At 34.4% G+C, this 17,481-nt stretch overlaps 1 protein-coding gene across 5 annotated transcripts in view; it reads right to left on the reverse strand.

Moving 5' to 3' along the window:
• The window catches only part of REV3L (REV3 like, DNA directed polymerase zeta catalytic subunit), a 129,506-nt gene that overhangs the window by 105,629 nt on the left and 6,396 nt on the right, over positions 1-17,481 (reverse strand). The window contains exon 2 of one of the 5 annotated variants that reach the window (XM_081140490.1): positions 13,900-14,027. The exons of the other annotated variants lie outside the window; for them this stretch is intronic. The gene's annotated coding sequence lies outside the window, so the exon portion shown is untranslated. The remainder of the gene's footprint in view (positions 1-13,899; positions 14,028-17,481) is intronic. 5 annotated transcript variants of the gene reach the window in all.

Here is a 17,481-nt window from a genome sequence, read left to right on the forward strand (position 1 = left end):
TGAAAGTCTGTGGTGGCACCATTCAAGGTGACCCTAAGTCATTACCATGGATCAAAAAACCAAAAGTAGGGAAACACCACGAATGAGATGGCCATTTGGTTGGACTGTCTAACCACCTCTTCCATTGCCCAAAGCATATATAACCTGCCTCGTGGCCAAATCTAGACGAATTTCCTGAAGTTGAAGTAACTGGGAGAATGTGATGTCTTCCTCAGAGGCTATGAATGAATCTATGGGATTTATTATATTTGATGTAAGCCCCATTGTAAGGTTCCCCTCTAACAGGTTTCCAGAATTCTCAGGTAGTCCAAAACAATGTCCATCTCACAAGAACAAAGCAAAGTAAAAGTGTACTTGCTGAGCACCTAAAGAGGCTATATTAATTTGAAATGCTCCCATAATAACAGGGGTAGGAGTAATATAGTCTTTGTGTTATAATCCTAATTCTAACATGAGAACAGATTAACTTTAAATTGAAGCAATCTATCACATATATGATGACTCAAGAACTTAGTCTATAACACAAATGAGATATGAGACTAAATGATTTATCCTATTTCATTTACAAGTCACAATCCTTCGCTCGTAATTTATCTGAAATAAAATGCCAATTATTATTCTGAGTGAGGAAAAGTAAAACTTTAAGGTGATAAGAGCATTGAATAGAATTCAATAACAAAACTTTCCAACTGCCAGTAACTAGATCAAGGATAAGTGATAGTTTGATTACTAACAGCTATGGCAAAGACTGCTGTTTAGAATTTGGGTTACCTTTTGGTTTTGGGTTCTGAAAATTCCTGTGAACTTCTACTTTCACCAAAAACAAAACAAAATAAAATTTTTTTTATATAGTCCAGATAATGTGCCTAAGAAGCTAGCCACAGGCTTTCCCAATTCTAAGGCTAATGAAATTATTCACTTGAAAGAAAATAAAAAGCCAGGGAGGTAATGTCACCTGCTCACTGTTCCTTTCTGCCATTAGAAAAAATTTACAAAGCAGTTTAAGGTAAACTTCTCTCTTCTGCCAAAGAGAACATAATACTTTTCTTCCTACTTCTTCCCCAGAAATACAGTAGACAAGGTGAGGGAGATTTATGGAAGGCACTGATTAACTCAGAGAACTAACATAGGTAGTCAGGCAACAGATCATCTCGTCTTTTTCAAGAATTAACTAAATAAGATGTTAATGGGAAAAGAACGTAAGAAGCTCTTAGAACATGGAAAGCTGTCTTGAAAGGAAGGAAAACTAGAAACGTTTAGTCCTAGGTAAAATGCCAATGAGAATGTACTTCTATCTGAAGAAAAATCTGTTAACAAGACTGAAGGTAAAAAGAAAATTAAAGGTATTAAATAAATTTAGAAATTGACATAGTCAAAATACCCTTACAGAGCTTACAAAGAAAATCTCTTTCTAAAATACTTTCTGGCCTACTTGTTCTAAAGAAATTAGGGGAATATGCCAACAATTGACCGTACATTTTTATTGAGCACTTAATATATAAAAGGCTTTGTATAGGTAACGTGAATTTTAAAATGAATTAGTCTTCTCTTACCTTTAAAGACCTGAAAATAAGGTTTGGGCACCAAGTTACATTATAAGACATATCAGAGATGGAAACAGAATGTTCAGGAAATCCAGAAAAAAGAAAAATTAATTAGAATGGGGGGTGTAGCAAAAAAGGCTTCATGGAAATAATACTTGTACTGGACTTTAAAGGATGAGTAGGAATTTAACAGGCATAGAGAGGAAAAGGAGACTGAAAAAGGTAGAGCAGGAAAAAAAATGGAGGGAACAATATAGGAAAGGTATAGGTGTTAGAAAAAGTTCAGGATATATTCAGGAAAATCCATATATGTAAGTGGGGCTAAAATATAGGGCTCATAGTAATGAGAAAAATGGGGAAAGGAAAGCCTAAAAAGAAGACTGGAGAGAGTCTGAGAAGTCCCTAAACATGACATATGAAGTTAATTTCTAACAGTGGGGATTCAATGATTTTGTGCCATAGAGACACACATAATCTAGGTTTTTACTATCAGATGAGTCTGTGTACGAGTTAAGTTTCACTTTAACAACTGTGCTATCTTGCAGCCATCAATCCACCAGCTCTCCTGTGAAATTTAGAATCAGAATACATGCTGAGGCTTTTTAAATGCTAAACTTTAAAGCAGATCCAGCTGTTTAACCATCAACATTATAGATAAATAGGGTGACCATATAACTTGTCAACCAAGTTAGGATTTTTGAGAATAAAGGGGGACACTATTAATAATTACATAAATTAGTATAATCCCAGACACACTGGGATAGTTACTTTAGTTATAAAAACCCCCTAAATCACAGAGACACTTTACTTTTTCTTTCTTAGATTCTCTTCAGAGGGAAACTCCTACTGCTCCATAGACTCTAGCATTTGATATTAAGATTAGCAGCTATGATACTTTAAAGAGAGAGGCACATATTAAAAATAACAGATCTATTCTTGTTATAGTAGCAGAAACTTAAAAGGTGAATGACTTCATGCAAATATGTGTAAGACTTCTTTGCTTAACTAATAACCATGAACACACAGGAACTATATACTGATTACTAACCTCACAAGCACTTTTAGACTCAATGATATTTCCTGAGCTTTCGTGTTTTTTATATTTGAAAACAAGTTAATTTTCAAGTATACCTACCATCTCAAAGTATATTACTTTTTGTTTTAACATACTGTAGGGGGAAAAATCTTTTTTTATTGCTAAAATGACAAATAACACTTGATGGTTTGCAAAAGATTGTTATGTGGGTGGTTGCAACATTTGGCCTTTAGCATCTTGCCAAATACCACACCACATGTGTTCTGAATCACCAACAAACTCAGATGCCCTCATGTGAGATATTTCAAATCCAACCAGAATTAATTAAGAAAGAAAACAATCCTGTGGTCTTAATGAATGAAACCAAGAACTTTAAAATGTCAGGACTTTAGGAAAGTAACTTAATCTCTTTCTAAATATTAATTTTAGGCAAAGTCTAAGACCTAATTAAAGAAGGTCTTGACACTGCAAAAAGAACTCAAATTTTATATATAAAATCACCTTAAGCCAGGGGTTGACAAACTTTTTCCGTAATAGGACAAATATTACATTTTTAGGGTTTGTTGGCCATAAAGTCTTTGCTGCAACTACTCAAATCTTGAAGAAGCATGAAAACAACATTAGATAATATGTAAATAAATGGAAGGGGCTGTGATCTAATAAAACTTTAGTTACAAAAAGAGGTGGTAGAGCTGGACTTGGTTTTCAGTTTGCCAAACCCTTTTCTAGAGTATAAGTTCCTTTCTATCACTAGTGCTTTGGACAGTGTCTGGTACATAATATATGCTCTGTAAATGTTTATAGATGAATCATATTACTTAATAATCAAAGAGAGAGAAAAATATCTGAGCTGTCTTGGTATAAACATTGTGTTTACTATTATCTGAGACTTAAACTTCCTACTTAGAATTTATAGGTTGGTATTTCTTACATTAAAAACTTATTTAATTTTTTTAAATTAAAAATTACTTTAATTGTATTATTAATCAGTCATGTCACTATTGAACTCTGCTTACCCAAGATTAATATTAATTTTCTGACTACTTGGGGCCATTCACATAAATAGGTAATCTGATGATGTAGTATATGGACTAGAGCTGAAAGCCAAAGGCAAATGGAAAGAACACTGCAGAGGACACTGGTGTTCAGGAAATGGAATGGAAGAGAAGCCAGACCTGTCTGTACCATATGATAAAGATCTGAGAGATTTCTCTGCATTATAACAATAAATCTCCTTTTATTAGAGCTTCCTTGAAAGGGCTTCTGTTCTTTGCAACTAAATAATTCTTGACTAGAAAATGGATTAGGAAACACTCTGGAGAGGAGTTAATACTTGAGTTGAATCTTTAAAAAAGGAATAGACAAGAGCTTCCATTCCAGGTGGAGTAAATAGGGAACAGGTTTGCCTTCCCGCCTGAAACAACTAAAAAAACAACACACACACACAGAAAACAGAGAAATATATGAAACAACGGTTTTCAGACATTGGATAATGGCTGGTATAGGAGAATAACCCCCAAGAGAAGGGAAACAAAGTGAGCCTCCCTCCAACAGCTCTTAGTTTTCAGGGAGTAGAGGGAGAGGAACCCAGGTGGACCCAGGTAGGACCGTCATCTCCCTGAGTTGAGGAAACTGGGAGGTCAAACTTACTAGAATTTGTCTAGTAGGGTACCAGGGAGGAGAGAGTTGCAGAGAGAGTGGAATAAATCTGCAGAGAATCCCCCTCTCAAGTCTTTATTGAGTAATATCAGCACATGCTTGTGAAGAATCTACTGGAAGCAGAAAGAGACTCAATTAGAAGGGACAGAGGGAACAATCCCAGGGGCTCAAACAGTGGCCAGAATAATTTGTGTTTCATTCAGAAAAAGATCTCACTACACAGGACATCAGGTAAAATAATCATAAGGTTACTGCCTCAGTAGTAAAGAAAAATGAGCCCTAAATAAAGTTTGCTCTGGTCCCACCTAACCACGCATTGAAAGTGTCAAACTATTTCCAAAAATAAGCATTAAAAGTGTGAAACTACTCCCAGAATAAAACTCAGGAATACTTCTAGAAACAATGGAAACAGAATGGATTTAAAAGTTCATAGTCTACATGTAAGGGTTTTTCATCTCTTTAAATTATATATAAAGAAATAACTCCATTCCTTCATAAATATTTACCAAAGCCTTACAATGCATCAAAGAACTCTGATAAAAGAATACTATGCATTTTCACTTCTGTGTGTGTGTGTGTGTGTGTGTACATGTATGTGTAGAATCAAGGTTGCAATTGTATTTAACTAATTTAGTCTTCCTTTTTATCAGAGGAAAAACAATTTCCTGTTCTGGTTCTACAATTGCAAAAGTAGAGGCAAAAAGAGTCATAGTTGTCAACAGAAACTTGACCCTCTGTTCTTGGGTGTGTGCTGGGGCTTTAGTGGAAATTTAACACTAAACAAGAAACTGCCCATGATCAGGTTTGCTTGGATTTTTTAAAAGAATCTGTACATACTGGGGTTTTCTGCCAAAAAAACAAATGCTTCATGCATTTGGCCCCTTGTCCTTTTATGTGGCTATTCTCCAATATCAACCTGGAGATGTTCCCATTTCAAAATCTACCAGCTACTGAAACATGGGTCAAACAAAACTTTTCCTCTCTGTGAAAAAGTATAATGTATCATGACAAGGAATCTTACCAGATAAAGCGGAGAGCACATAAAAGTGCTTATAATAAACCAGTTCCCCCAAAACAACTTTTTTAAAGATACTAATACCCATTCTACAATAATAAGCTTCAGACTTCAAATGTAAAAAAAATTATTAAACTTTTAGACACTTGAATCCGACATATCCAAATATTCTTTATTTTATAAATCTGACATATCTCAATGGATGTAAGTGAAAAAAATTAGAAGCATATTTTACTTTCCTTTTTTAAAAATGTTTTTATTGATTTTAGAGAGAGAGGAAGGAAGAGGGATAGAGAGATAGAAACATCAATGACTGAGAAACATTGATCGGCTGCCTCCTGCACACCTCCTACTGGGTATTGAGCCCGAAACCCGGGCAGGTGCCCTGACCAGGAAATTGAACTGGTAACCTGGTTCATGGGTCAACACTCAACCACTTAGCCACACCAGCTGGGCTTGCTTTCCTTTTGAGATAATATTCCTTTTTATTCATCTACCATGTAATTTAAAAAACAAACTAAATCTCATTTATCACTTTTGGTCATTCAAGGCATCTATATATACTCAAAATTTTTTCCACACTTTGATGTTTTCACATTCTAAGTTTGTTTTAATTATATTGTTTTATTAATTTTTCATGGTCTTAAATTTTCTATATGTAAAAAAATCTCATCTAAAAGGTATGCCATTTATACTTCCAAACCACTTTCTCAACTAATAGACTATAAAAAACCAAAACATGTTGATTTCTTACTTGTATTGTACCTCATGTTTATTTAATTCTACATAGTCCTGTGAGAATAAAATAAACATATCTGGGTCTAGCTATCTGATAATAGGTAATATTATTTATTTTTAAATATATCTTTATTGATTTCAGAGAGAGGAAAGGAGAGGGAGAGAGAGAGACAGAAACATCAATGATGAGTCATTGATCGAGCCCACAACCCAGGCATGTGCCCTGACCAGGAACCGAACCTCAATCACCTGGATCCCAGGTTGACGCTCAACCGCTGAGCCATGCCCGGCCGGGCAGTAATATTATTTTTATTACAAATTAAGTATTTATTATTATAACAAGCATAATTCAGAATGGAAATCTAATGACTTTCAAGTGATTAACATATAGAAAAATAAAAGAACATTCTGACATATAACTCTAAAAAACATACCTTACTTAGTTCGTAAGTCATTAGAATTATTACATTATATTCTATCGTTATAACAGTAATATCCTGGGCCATATCTAGTGGTCCCAAAATTGAGTCAATCCATTTTTAGTTGGAACAAAACTTACTATGATCTTGTTTTACTAATAATTTGAAAGATCTCTAGTTGCCAAAAAGTATATGCGTCTAACATTAAAGCTTCACCCTCTGAAATATCAACGTTTAAGTAATAACAACAATAACCCTTGTCATCAAGGAAATCTCCTTAAAAGATAAATCTCATATCAGGAAAAAAAGAGTAGAATAAAAAGAAAAAACCCAGAACAAATCATACGAGGGCTATATCTTTTTTTTGGTTTTGTTTTGTTTTTTAATCCTCACCTGAGGATATTTTTTCCATTGCTTTTCAGAGAGAGTGGAAGGGGGGGAGGGGAGAGAGAGAAACATTGACTGGTTGCCTCCTGCACGTTCCCCAACTGGGGCAGGGATTGAACCTGCAACAGACGTACATGCCCTTGGCCAGAAGCGAACCTGGGACCCTTCAGTCCACAGGCCGACGATCTAACCACTGAGCCAAACCAGCTAGGGTGAGACAGTATCTTTTAAAATATTTATATTTGTATTGATTTTTAGAGAGAGAGGAAGGCCAGGGCTGCCTCCTGCACACCCCCTACCGGGGATCGAGCCTGTAACCCGGGCAAGTACCCTGACCGGGTTTCGAACCAGCAACCTTTCAGCACACAGGCTGACTTCCAACCACCTGAGCCACTGGTGAGGGTGAGACAGTATCTTATGGTCTAACATACATTTACTTGAAGTCACTTAAGGAGAAGTAAGAGAAAACAGGTCAAAAGAAATACATGAAAAAATGGCTGAGAAATTTTCACATTAAATAAAAGATATCAAACCAAAGAACCAAGATGTCCAGAGATGATTAAACAAAAGAAAATAGACACATCATATTCAAAGATAAAGACATGTCATATTAAGACACACCATATCCAAAGACAGAGAAATATTTTAATGACAGCCAAAAGGAAAAAAAAGAAACAAGACTTTACATACAGAAAAATAAAAAATAAGAATTACAGCAAAACTATGTAAGCAAGATAATAGAATGACATCTTTTAAGTGCTGAAAGAAAAAAAAGACAATCCACAATTCTATACTCAGCAAAAATATTTCATAAAAATAAAGAAAAAAAAGGGTTGCAGAAAAACAAATAGGAGATAATTCATTACCACCAGACTTGCCCTAAAATAAATGTTAAAGGAAGTTCTTCAGACAGATGGAATATGATACCAGACAGAAAACTGTATCCATACAAAGAAATCAACACACTAAAAATGACATAAATGAAATATATAACTTTATTTTTTATTTGTAATTGTTCTAAAAGATATGTGTCTAAAGTAAAAATAGTAGCAAATTATTTATATGTTGATAGCACATGCAAAAGTAAAATGAATGAAAACAAAAGCACGAGATGACAGGAAGAATTGGGAGTACACAGTTGTAAAGTATTTGCAGCTATGTGCTATTATATGACGAAAGACTGTGATTAGTTACAAACATATATTGCAAACCCTAGGGCTGCCACTAAAATGATTTCAAAAAGAGGTATAAATAAGTAAGCAAATAGTGGAGAGAAATGGAATAATAAAAAAAATACTCAATTAATCCAAAAGAGGACAAAAGAGCAAAGGATAGAACAGGAAACAGCACAGTGATAGCTTTTAGTCCAACCATATTACTAATTACATTAAATGCAAACAATCTAAACACACCAATTAAAAGACAGAGATTGTCAGACTAGATAAACAAGTAAACCCAATTATATTATTCTGTCTACAACAAACCCATTTTAAATGCAAAAACATAAATGGGTCGAAAGTAAAAGTATGAAAAGATATGTCCGAAGACAATTCTCCATCGGCCTCTGTTGAGGCAGCTGTCTTTGAAACTACTACTCAGTACTTGGCCTGCAACCATCTCTCCAGTTCCTCCTTATTAATAGATAATAAAGTGGAGATCCAGGAATCTCATGTCTATTACCAGCATCTATTAAATTTTTGGCAAGTTAACTTGTTAGCTTGTAAGAAGGTAAAATCTCAGATCCTGCACAATTCTTGACATGATATAACATGTAAACACTAATCAAAAGAAAGCTGGAGTGGCTATATTAGTAACACACAAGGAAGACTTCAGAACAAGGAATAATACCAGGGATAAAGAGGCCATTTCATCAAGAAGACATAATAATCCCAAGTAGGTATGGATCTAACAAAACTTCAAAATACATGAAGCAAAAAATGACAGAACTGAGAGACATAGACAAATGCACAAGTTGGAGACTTCAACACTCCCCTTTCAATATTTGATAGAACAAGCAGATGATAAACTTGGAAAAATTCAACGTTACTAGTGAGAAAAATTGTGCAAACTCACAATATACCATTTACACCTACAAGAATTAAAGACTTAAGAAGTCTGATAATTCTAAATGCTGATATCAGAAGCCCTCATACACTGCTGGTGGGAGTATAGCTTGGTAGAACCAGTATGGAAAATAACTTGGCTTTCCTAATAAAGCAGAGATGTGCACACCCTAATTAGCAATTCCACCCACAGTATAACCATGATAAGTTTGTATATACATGCACTAGCAGACATGTACAACAGTTTTCATAACAGCATTGTTTGTTATTGGGGATAAGAAACAACACAAATGTCCATAATAGCAGAATGAATAAATAAAATTGTGGTATAGCCATATAATGCAATACTATATAGCAGTGAAAATAAATGAATTACAGCTTTTTATTCAACATAGATGACTTCCAAAAACACAATGGAAGTGGAAAGAATATCATTCCATGAACCAAAGACAGATTAAATTTTTTTAAAAAGGTGTATAAAAGACGAAAACAAATTACAATCTGTCATACTTTCTTTAGGAAGTCATCTATTATAAGATTCCCCATCAGTATAATATCAGCTTTTCAGGAGGGAAAATTACTATATTAAATGTGCACACTGTGAAATGTATGACAGCCTCAGAAATGTTAAAATTTTTTAAAAGGATTAATCAAGGAAACAATAGTATGTCAACAATTTGATATCAATAAGTAGAAAACATTTTTTAATTGTCAAAGAAACATTTATAAAAATACTGATGATATAACAGACCTTAAAGAACACCTCAATAGTTTTGAAAATTTAAAAACTATGTAAAAATATGGCAAAAACTGGCTTTCGACCATTCCCTACTATAAATCAATTAAAGATTCCTGTTTGGTTTTGCTTTTTTGATGCTGGGTAAAATTACATATAAAGGGTTTGCCAACTTTAAAGACTTTTGGAAAAAAATTAAGTAACTCAAAACATGCTAATCTGTCTAGCCGTCCAGTTTCCTAATCTCCTTTTACATAGAGGTCAAAGGAAGAACTCAAAGTATTTCATAATGTCAGATGCGGCACCCATCACAGATGCCTCTGCTACCCTCTCTTCCTAGCTCCTTCCAATCTTATCTAAAATGCAAGGCATTATTTAGGTAGTAGTTAACATTAGTGCTTTCTCAAAAACCTCACAGTCTCTTTCTCCATCTATTTCCTATGGGGCCCACTGGGTAAAGGCTAGCCTAATCTACCCACCCTAATATAGCTACAGAGTAAAGGTTGACTGAATAGGCTGAAGATTATATATAAATTAGAGCACTGTTTGAACCACTACCACTATATGTGTTGTAAAACTCAAAGCAACATTAACAGTTTATTCTATGTGGCAAAGTATTTTCTACCTGTGTTGCACAGTCTAATCATCTAAAAAGCTCTCCAAAGGATGATCCTTAGGCTGTGAAAAAGAGTAGCCCTGGTCAGTGTGGCTTAATTGGTTGAGCGATGCCCCTTGCAGCAAAAGGTTGCTGGTTCATCCCTGGTGGGGGCATGCAGGAGGCAGCCTGTTGATGTTTCTCTTTCTCTCTCTCTCTGAAAAATCAAATAAAAAAATCTTGCTTTATTTTTTAAAGGAGTGGTCTCATGATAGAACCAAACCTAGAAGAGAAAAAAGTAAATCAAAGATAGGATCTTTTGAAATTGTTCATTTTAAGTCAGAGTTTTAAAAGGTTAGTTCTCTAAATAAGACGTGATAAAGTCAGAATCTTTTTCTTCCATTTCCATGCCTAATATGTAAATCTAACTTCAACTAAACTTGATCCAATAGCCTCATTTAAGATATAAAAGCTCTTTATAAAATGAAAAAAAAGTTGTTTAAATAAAATGTATTTACCATAAGAATAAACAAAATGGGAAAAATATTTGCAACTCAATTCAGACAGAGAGATCAGTTTTTCTAATATATGACGAGTTCCATGGAATTAAAAAACAAAAGACCAACTGGCAACAGGTAAATGGGTGAAAGATACAATGTAGTACACTGAAAAGGAAATACAAATGGCGTTCAAGCATATGGAAAGACACTCTCATAATAAAAGAAATGCACATTAACTACACTGAGATCTATGTTTTTATCTATTAAATTGGCAAAGATCAAAACATTTGAGAACATAATCTTGGTGAAGACAAAAAAAGTCTCAAATTGCTGGTGGGAGTACAGACTGAAACAACCTTGTATTAATTACAGTTTTTCTCATTGATAAAATCCTTGTAAGATGTTTTAAAAAGGCATTACACAACAGATATTGAGCCTAGTATGGGCTGTTGGTCATTTAAAAGAAACAACCTTTATAACTGTCTACTCTTACAGAATTGTTTATATAATAAAGCAGATAGGTAGACAAGTTTAAGAAACTTGCATAATGAACACAGCAGTCCTGCTCCATCAGCTGCTCACATTATGATACCTTATTGTGAATTTACTGGATGTTCAATAGATATATGTTGAGTGAATGGGACCAGGACTGATGCTAAGGGAGGATGAGAATGAAATAAAACAAGAACAACAAATTAACTAAATTTACCTGAATTGTTGAATAAATTGCTTACAGGGTACTGCCACACTGGCAAATGTTTCCTGAAAAATGAGTCAGCCAGCAACAGCACTACAGTAGATTGTTGTAGAGATTGCCCCCTAACGAGTCACACACTCTTAGGAAGCCTCCCCCACACTGGGTTTAGCCATGTGATTTGCTTTGGCTCAAGGCACAACAAAAAATATACGGGGCTTGCCTTCACTTGCTGCTCCTGTAAACCCTACTACTGCCTCCAGATGAAGGAGAGCATACTAGAGACACACTGCCCTCACCACCCCAGCCAACAGTCAGCACCAATATCCAGATCTATGAGTAAAGCCATCCTAGACCAATTAGCTTCCGACTGACCTATCAGTTAATTTGCAGCCACATAAGCCAGCCCAGCCAGAAGCAGAAAAAGAACTTAACTGAGCCCAGCCCAGAATTATGGGCTAAAAAATGGCTACTGTCTTACACCACTAAATATTGGGGAGGTTTGTTATGCAAAAACTGATAGAAGTGGGGAGGGGAAAAGGATTTGTGGTCAAGGAAAATTTTTGCTTTACCTGTTTCAGTTTTTTAAATTTCACAAGTTATATACTATTGTCTAATTAAATTAAGCTTATAAAAATATTTTATACCACATTGACATTAAAGTCCTACCATCACCTTATAAAGACACATACATAAAACAAAATAATTCAGTCCAAATGGGAACATGATTTTGAGAGGAAACATTAACATTACTCAGAAAAAAAATGGATCAGTACAGAGTAACATATTTTGCTTCTCCACTTCTGTTCAGGCAGGTAACAACCATTTAATACATGTTTCCTCATTTTAATCCGCACAAGCTATGAAACAAACATATGCTGAATAACTTCAGGCAAAAGTTAATTGGCCTATCCATGCCCCATTTCCTCAATTGTAAAACGGGGTAACAGTACCTATTTTATAGTTGTTGTGAAGATTAAATCACTTAGAACAGGGCACACAGGAAAGGCTCAATAAATGGTTTATCACTTCTGTTAGTAAAATTATGTAAAATTAAGGTCTTTTGACTAAGCTGGCTTCTATTTTAAAATCACTAAGCATCAACCAAGGAGTGATCATCAAAATTAACTTGAAAATCTTTCTAATGGCTTCATGAAAAGACAATGTTACTTAAAAACAAAACAAAATAAAACCTGGAACTATATGTAGAAAAAATATGGTGAAGAGAATTAAAACTCCACGCAATAATGAATTCATTTGGTCCACATTCCACAATCCTAAGTAGGTTTAAAAAAAAAACAGGTTTCAATTTTTGTGTGTGTTACCATTTCACAAAAGGCAAAAACAAGAAGAGAGCAATAAATCCTACTGGTCACCTTTACTGTGACCTCTGGCACACACGCTTTCAACATGTTCAACCATCATGTAAAAAAAGCATTACTGATGGCTCTGGAAAAGAAGGCTTTTTCACAAGAGATTACACTTAGCCTAATTTGCAGCATTGGAAAATTGCTGTTACTCCTTGATCAATGGCTTAACACTGCCCTTATTCAAGGTAAGATCAGGCCTGGACACGTGTACGTGTGTGCGTGTGTGTGTGTGTGTGTGTGTGTATAATCAATAGATTAAAAAAAAAATCAAGTCTGGGTGGGGTATTTATAAAAAAACCATCAATTTTTTAAAAAATGTTTTAAGGAGGTAATTACATAGCCTCTGGACATGGACATGTGAGTCAGCATCAACTGTAAAAAGCCTTACGCAACAATGTGCAGGTATTTGAGTTTGTCCTATTGTGAGGAATGAATGAATGCTACAAAAATTTCATTTTTCATTTCAATTCAAGTCAAACTTTTTTTTTTAAGTATCTATATTTTTTTCTTTTTTAAAAGTTTGTTATTGAATTTATCAGGGTGACATTGGTTAATAAAATTTTATAGGTTTCAAGTGTACAATTCTATAAAACATCATCTGTATATTGTACTGTGTGTTTAAGTCGAACATTTTAAAGAGTGCTTACTAAATACAGAAGTAATGTGGCTAATTCTGGGATTTGGGCATTAGAAGGGTAAATATATATATGTCAGACATTTTCTGGTAACTGTATTTAATCATAATAATCCAAAGAGGTAGACATTATTAACTCATTTTACAGAGGAGGAAATTAAGATTCACAGAAGTAAAATAACTTTCCCTGTGTCTCTCAGCAGTAGGCAGCAGTATGGAGAGGACTGGGGGGTGCCTGGAGGCACCAGAGGGTAGTGCCATGTGACATATTCCTACAAACACAACACCCAGTGTAGTAAGTCCTTTATCAGTGATGTGAAAAGGGGGCTAGGACTCCAGGAAACTAAAGAGATAATCTTTTAGGAATGGGCAAAGGAGTCACAGAAGGCTTTAAAGAGGTTGACATTTGAGTTGTCACTTTAAGGATGAGTAGGATTTATCAATTTAAATGCCAAGGCTCACCCCCACCCCCCTCATCCCCAATATATTAACCAAAATAAATTACTTACTTGAAATTGAGAAAAACAATTTTGAGAGAAATCTTCCTCAGATATATTACTCCATAGTTTTAAAACAATTAATATGATGACAGTTTAATTTTTAGGTTGCTTTTATGTGGCTTGTCTTGGTTTTTATTCTGAAATGAAATTTAGATTAGTCATTTTCTTGTTCTGAGAAACTAGGAGTATGCCAACATGTTTTAACTTCACATTTTTTCACATATCAACATGTATTCTTACAAAGTCTTTCATTTCATCATCTCAAACAAAACCTAATTTAATATATAAATTACTTTGAAGTGTAAATATATATACAAAATAAGATGTTTCTTTTAATTCTTGTTATACTTCCTTGGTAAATGTAATAAATGGAAGAAAAATAGAAAACTCTCATTATGTTGTTATATATTACACAAGCATTTTTGAGGTAACACGCTTCCTTTTGTTTTTTTAAATTATTTATATAGTAAATGCTCAACCCAAAGAAAATTTAAAAACTGCCCCCAAGGACACTGATCCCAATTCTTAGTACTTCCCACAACTATCATCTAAAAAGAAAACAGATTTGGACAAAAATAAAACCCTAAATTTTCCAATGACAATTACAACTCTTTTTTCTCAGAATTTACTTTACTAGGCATATATTCAATTTCTGCTGCAGAAAACAGTCCAGTTTGCCAGTGCTAATTAAGCAACAAAATATTTTTCCTTTTAAAAAAGGAAATATTAAAAAATCTAAAGAGAACTGGAAGAAACAGTGCATCTGGAAAACTTAAAAGGAATGACCCTCCCCGAACCAAAACAAAATACCACCCACACACCAAAAGGTTAAATAGACTGTCCTAAGAGGATTTTACTTTACAAATTAATTTTTTTCTCAAAAATGCATCCATTTTATGTTTGGACAGTGGAATTTTTTTTTAATTGTCTAAGACAACTAGTCCTGCCTTATCTGTATCTTACCTAGAAACTATAAATTAACAGAATTTTACCCAAAGTTTACTGTACCTTAACTCCCATTATTTCCTCTCCTATTAGTATCCCTGTGGTGTTAAAATGGAAGGCAGGTACAAAAGTGACAATATAACCACACCATATTCCATATTTTAATAAGTTTCTAAGTATTTCTTTTAAATGCCTACAGCTAATGGCAACATTCTTTGAAGACTATTTTATACCAACCAACCTACTTAAACCCAAATTATTTCCCACTCATATTTTAACTGAACAAATTTTAATCCAATCAAAAGCAAAATGAGAGAAATTTTAATATTAGCACCAGAGGAACTTGAAAGGTCTCCTGATAGAAATGCCCTTTTTCTTTGGAAAAACTTATACATACAATTCTAGTATCAATTTTTATGTATCTTTCCTAAATTCCTCTTGCTATCATCTAACCTTTATTATTATTATTTTTTAAAGGCAATAGCTACAATCATCATAACACAAATCCTACTATAATCTAAGCTCTATTGGACATAGTGGGCCCTCAAATATTTCTAAGCTGTGTACATGCAGTTCTTTTAATAGTTTCTCTAAAGTCCTGTATGTTCGTCTTTCAACTATCAATGCCTTCCTCCAATTATCCCTCAGGCTTGGGGGGGCCAGTGATAGGCAGTGAAAGCTGAAAGTTAAGATCCTCAGTTTTCAGACCCAGCCCCCTACCAACCAACTGCATAGGACACTGGACAAATCCCTGAGCTTACCTATCTAGATTTTTATTTTCTTTGTATAAAACAAAAGGATTTGACCAGAAGTGTTTCCCAACCTTTTTCACGTTGTAAATAATATTTGTTCAGCACACTGGCCAACAGGAGGGCATGTGGAGGCATCAACATAGTGCTTGATGAAAAAAAAGTTATTACATTTTTTATATAATTATAGAAAAAAGTTTAAATGAAGTTTGTAATAATATGAATCAATTTCAAATCCAACCTTTTCCACATCAGGAACAATATTTCAAAATAACAATGATGATTCATTTTTGCAGAACACACATGCATTATTAGGCAGTCACCGTGCAGCAAGCTAAATGGCATATCAGACATACATCACTAGGAGGATCCAATACATGCAATTACAGAGATCAGGCCAAGAGCTGGGCATCCCTGGACAACATCCCTGATACCCTGTCCTCTCATCTCAGTGGGCTGCACCTTGCACTGGGTGACATACTCCTCAGGCACTCGGAATACAAACACTGATAGCAGCTCTAGGGGTGACCCCTTCTCCACAAGCAGCAGCTACACACTCTGTGGCTGGCTGAAGTAGATTCCAAAAAGTAAAGTACCTCCTTTAATGCACTTAAAATATTAAAAGGAGCAGAAACTGCTAATTGCTTATCATTGCTATCTGCTTACAAGAACCCCCCGGCCTTCCTTCAGAGCCCACTCCACTAGAGCCACCCTCCCAGTAAACCACGTAACATCAACTGGAACCTTCATTATTATTTTTTTAAAGGCAATAGCTACAATCATCATAACACAAATCTTACTATAATCTAATTAGAGGTCTAATTAGAAGAACTCTAGCAAAACCTAAAACTAAACAGTACTGCAGTAATCATTTGACAACTTTTTACAACTACGTGTGAACAGTTGTCAAATGATTTTAATTTTGTTCTTCCTTACCAATTCCTGCAAGCACAACATAACTTAAAAAGTTAACTTTGAATAGGTATTACATGCACATGGTAAAAATTATTCAAAAATTACCAAACAGTATACTGAAAAAATTTAGTCTCCCACCTTTGTCCTCTAGGCCACCAGTTCCCCTCAATATATATATATTATATATATTATATATATATAATACATATTGATATTTACACACATGTATTGTATACATATACATATATGTATATATTTTAAAACCACACAAATGGCAGGGTACTACATATAGAGTCTTGCATCTTGCTTTTTTCCCCTCTTAATATATCTTAGACATGGTATCATAGCAGTAAACATAGTGTTGCCTCATTATTTTGAAGAAATACGGCCTAGTATTACACTGAATAGATATACCAGCATTTACTTACCCACTCCCCTACTGATTTATGTTTAGGTTGTTTCCAATCTTTTGCAATGACAAATAATTGCTGCAACAAATAGTATGTTCATTTGCCACATATATAAAATATTTTAGAAAATAAAATTCTTGAATAAAATTAGTAGTTCAAAATATATGTGTATTTTTAATTTTGAAAATGATTTCCAAATTGCTTTCCACAAAAATTAAATACTTCATATTCCCACCAGCAATGTATGAGAATGCCCCCTCCTCCCTTTCTCTCACCCTCCCCAAGTTATACTATGTAACCAATCTTTCCTAATTTGATAGGTAATAAAAGGTATGTTTTAGCTTTAATTTACATCTTCATTTGCTGACTGGCTATTTGGAGCCAGAACTCTCCCATGCAGCCAGCTGCTTTGGTCAGCAAGGTGTTTAAAATTACTTAAATTAATGTTAAGTGCAGACATGAGTTATCTTGTGACTGGTCACCAACACTGGGATACAGAAACGTGTATACTAGTGAACAGCAAAGGGTTAAGAGGAAATTAGTTCTTTGTCAAAAGTGTACAAATAAGATTT

This window comes from Miniopterus schreibersii (genome assembly GCF_964146895.1).
Source record: "Miniopterus schreibersii genome assembly, chromosome: 6".
Classification (NCBI taxonomy): domain Eukaryota; kingdom Metazoa; phylum Chordata; class Mammalia; order Chiroptera; family Miniopteridae; genus Miniopterus; species Miniopterus schreibersii.